Source organism: Palaemon carinicauda, chromosome 14, assembly GCF_036898095.1.
Source record: "Palaemon carinicauda isolate YSFRI2023 chromosome 14, ASM3689809v2, whole genome shotgun sequence".
Taxonomy (NCBI): domain Eukaryota; kingdom Metazoa; phylum Arthropoda; class Malacostraca; order Decapoda; family Palaemonidae; genus Palaemon; species Palaemon carinicauda.
In genome coordinates, this window is record NC_090738.1 from 113,415,618 (window position 1) to 113,420,617 (window position 5,000).

Sequence of the window (5,000 nt, forward strand, 5' to 3'; positions counted from 1 at the left end):
AGGGAAATTATTATAGGGAATTGTATGAGAGAGAGAGAGAGAGAGAGAGAGAGAGAGGAGAGAGAGAGAGAGAGAGAGAGAGAGAGAGAGATCAGAGTCAATAATAGAATTTCTTATAAAGAAACTTGAAAAGGGAAATTATTATAGGGAATTGTATGAGGAGAGAGAGAGAGAGAGAGAGAGAGAGAGAGGAGAGAGAGAGAGAGAGAGAGAGAGAGAGAGAGAGATTGGAGTCAATAATAGGATTTTTTATACAGCAACTTGAACAAGGAAATTGTATGAGGAGAGAGAGAGAGAGAGAGAGAGAGAGAGAGAGAGAGAGAGAGAGAGAGAGAGAGAGAGAGAGAGAGAGAGGGGAAAACATGACGGGAAGTGATAAAGAGAGAGAGAGAAAGAGAGAGAGAGAGAGAGAGAGAGAGAGAGAGAGGAAAACATGACGGGGAAGTGATACAAAGAGAGAGAGAGAGAGGAAGAGAGAGAGAGAGAGGAGAGAGAGGAGAGAGAGAGAGAGAGAGAGAGAGAGAGAGAGAGAGAGAGAGAATTGTTTAAAATTTGCAAAACAGATGTGCTGTCTGAAACCATATATATATGAGATCACAGAAAAAATCAATGGTAAAAATTTCATCAATTTTTTCCGTCCTCTAAACAAACTAATTTCCTCCAGATAAAAAACAAATAAATGCATTTCCTCATGCTATGTAAACACAGCGTATTTCTATTCAATAGAATGATATACAAACATGACAAACAAAAATAGCAAAGCAAAGACTATATTTATGGACAGCTTTATCAATTATTTAAGTCCTGTTTTTAAACAAACTAATTTCCTGCAGAAGAAACATATAAATACATACACTTCCAAATGCTACGTATACGCAACGAATCATATTAACTAAACTCATATACAAACACAAAACCTGACAAAAAAAAAAAAAAGTCCTTTTAAACAAACAAATTTGCTGCAGAAGAAAAACACAAATACATACACTTCCCCATGCTGCCTGTACACAACGAACGATATTAAGTAAACTCATATACAAACACAAAACCTGGCAAAAAAAAAAAAAAAGTCCTTTTAAACAAACAAATTTGCTGCAGAAGAAAAACAAATACATACACTTCCACATGCTGCCTATACACAACGAATCGAGTCAACTAAACTCATAAAAAAAAAAAAAAAAAAAAAAAAAAAAAAGTCCTTTTAAACAAACAAATTTGCTGCAGAAGAAAAACATAAATACATACACTTCCAAATGCTACCTATACACAACGAATCGAGTCAACTAAACTCATATACAAACACAAAACCTGACCAAAAAAAAAAAAAAAAAAAAAAAAAAAAAAAAAAAAAAAAAAATTAAACAAACAAATTTCCTGCAGACGAAAAATATAAATACATACACTTCCGCATGCTGCCTATACACAACGAATCGAGTCAACTAAAATCATATACAAACACAAAACCTAACAAAAAATAAAAATGAAAATAAAAATAAAAGGATCGTAAAGCAAAGAGGGGCAACGAAGCAGGGGGTCTTTGAGAGCTGGTGTCGCAGGTGTGTGTGGCAGGTGTGCCCTGTTGATCTCATCTCCAATTTTAGTTCGCTTTAGCTGCAACACTATATAACGTTCTTTTCCAAAGGTGTCTTTTAACGTCGATGACGTCATGCAAGACGTGGCAAATCTTTTGCGGAAATTGAAATAGTTTCGCTTGAATGTTTCCACTTGAGAGGAGAATGCAAGCATGATTATAATTGGGATCTTATCTGTGTGATTAGACATAATAAATATTTCAAAACTATATTCTTTATAAGATCATAACTGATTGCGAGTTTTAATGAAATACTTATAATCTTTAGGATCATATCTATGTGTTTAACAAAATACTTATAATCTTTAGGGATCATATCTATGTGTTTAACAAAATACTTATAACATTTAGGTATCACATCTAGGTGTTTAACAAAATACTTATAATCTTTAGAGGTCATATCTATGTGTTTAACAAAATACTTATAATCTTTATGGATCATATCTATGTGTTTAACAAAATACTTATAATCTTTCGGGATCATATCTGTGTGTTTAACAAAATACTTATAATCTTTAAGGATCATATCTATGTGTTTAACAAAATACTTATAATCTTTAGAGGTCATATCTATGTGTTTAACAAAATACTTATAATCTTTCGAGATCATATCTATGTGTTTAACAAAATACTTATAATCTTTAGGGATCATATCTATGTGTTTAAGAAAATACTTATAATCTTTAGAGGTCATATCTATGTTTAACAAAATACTTATAATCTTTAGAGGTCATATCTATGTGTTTAACAAAATACTTATAATCTTTAGGGATCATATCTATGTGTTTAACAAAATACTTATAACATTTAGGTATCACATCTAGGTGTTTAACAAAATACTTATAATCTTTAGAGGTCATATCTATGTGTTTAACAAAATACTTATAATCTTTATGGATCATATCTATGTGTTTAACAAAATACTTATAATCTTTCGGGATCATATCTGTGTGTTTAACAAAATACTTATAATCTTTAAGGATCATATCTATGTGTTTAACAAAATACTTATAATCTTTAGAGGTCATATCTATGTGTTTAACAAAATACTTATAATCTTTCGAGATCATATCTATGTGTTTAACAAAATACTTATAATCTTTAGGGATCATATCTATGTGTTTAAGAAAATACTTATAATCTTTAGAGGTCATATCTATGTTTAACAAAATACTTATAATCTTTAGAGGTCATATCTATGTGTTTAACAAAATACTTATAATCTTTAGGGATCATATCTATGTGTTTAACAAAATACTTATAATCTTGAGAGGTCATATCTATGTGTTTAACAAAATACTTATAATCTTGAGAGGTCATATCTATGTGTTTAACAAAATACTTATAAACTTGAGAGGTCATATCTATGTGTTTAACAAAATACTTATAATCTTTATGAATCACATCTATGTGTTTAACAAAATACTTATAATCTTTAGAGGTCATATCTATGTGTTCAACAAAATACTTATAACCTTTGTTTCATGATTCCCGATGTGATTTAACATAATAAATGTAATACTAAAGATCATAACATGTGAGAGTTTCACCAAAATGCAGCCAATAAGTAACAATACCATCTATACGTTATAACAATATACATATGTCCTTTAGGGACCATAAGTGTGTGAGATTCAGAAAAAAATAATATAACCTTCAAGTGTACAGGTGTACAAATATGTGTACTTACTTATCTTGTATACACGCTACAATATACGGTGGGAACAATTCTGTACACTACCTGACAATATTCGAGTGTGCATTGGGAAAATTTATTCATTCTGAATAATGAAAAACATAATAAATGTTAATAATGAATAATGAATAATATATCGTATCTCGTATGTACGTATAAAAGCATATAAACATAACTTAATTGTTCTGTCTTTATACATTAGTGCTACGATAATACTTGAGATGAATTAATTCCCCCCCCCCCCAAGGAAAAATCTACACACACTTAATTAACACCTCTGCTACCAAGCTTCGGTTACACATTCTATTATTATTATTGTTATTATTATTATTATTATTATTATTATTATTAGTAGTAGTAGTAGTAGTAGTAGTAGTAGTAGTAGTAGTAGTAGTAGTAGTAGTAGTATTTTTATTTCTAGCCAAGCTACAACCCTAATTGGAAAAGCAAGATGCTAAAGTACAAGGGCTCCAATAAGAAAGGCAGCCAAGAGCGTAAAGGAATTGAAAAATAACGAACACACCTCGTATGAGAATATAAGAAATGAAATATACTATCTAATTCCAAGTACCTTATCCAAGCAAAGTCGAAAGATACATTACAATGAAAAGGAGAAAGAAGTGAAAGGGACATGGAAACACGGGAAAAGAGAAGGTAACGTCTCTGCCTGGTGTTTAACAGACAAGGGTTCGAATCCCGCTCAGACTCGTTAGTGCCTTTAGCGTCTGCAACCTTACCATTCTTGTGAGCTAAGCTTTGCGGGGTTTGAGGGAGCCTATAGGTCTATCTGCTGAGTCATCAGCAGCCATTGCCTGGCTCTCCCTCGTCCTAGCTTGGATGGAGAGGGGGCTTGGGGCTGATCATATAATATATATGGACAGTCTCTAGGGCATTGTCCTGCTTGCTAGGGCAATGTCACTGTCCCTTGCCTCTGCCATTCATGAGCGACCTTTAAACATTTAAACCTTTCAAAAGTGTGTATAAAGGTAGATGTGGTATTAGGTACCTAGTAAGCTCTAAGGTATAACATTCTCTCTCTCTCTCTCTCTCTCTCTCTCTCTCTCTCTCTCTCTCTCTCTCTCTTGTATTTCAAACGATGATGAAGACCTGCATGTATCCGCAATGGTAATGATATTAGGTAATAGAATCATGATGGAGTATAAATACGCAGAATAGTCTTTACATATACATACTTGTATAAATACAAACAGAAAAATACTGCTTATATATATATATATATATATATATATATATATATATATATATATATAATGTATATGTGTTTATATATATATATATATATATATATATATATATATATAAACACATATACATTATATATATATATATATATATATATATAAACATATATACATTATATATATATATATATATATATATATATACATTATATATATATATATATATATATATAGAGAGAGAGAGAGAGAGAGAGAGAGAGAGAGAGAGAGAGAGAGAGAGAGAGACAAAAATCTCCTACCATCACAAACTGCACTGGCAAATCCCAGACATGGATTAATATGATTGAGGTTTTCGTCCTGCAGTGGTCTAGAAACGGCTGCATTTATAGTTGTTGTTGTTGTTGTTGTTGTCGTATGTACAGTATATATTGCAAATACAATGACGACATTGACTATGGTGTAAAATAATTTCTATAGGGTATCTTTACACATCCTATAATTAAATTCAAGT

At 31.3% G+C, this 5,000-nt stretch overlaps 1 pseudogene; it reads right to left on the minus strand.

Moving 5' to 3' along the window:
• Window positions 1-1,020: 1,020 nt before the first annotated feature.
• LOC137652927 (uncharacterized) overlaps window positions 1,021-5,000 on the minus strand; it is a 4,253-nt pseudogene continuing 273 nt past the window's right edge.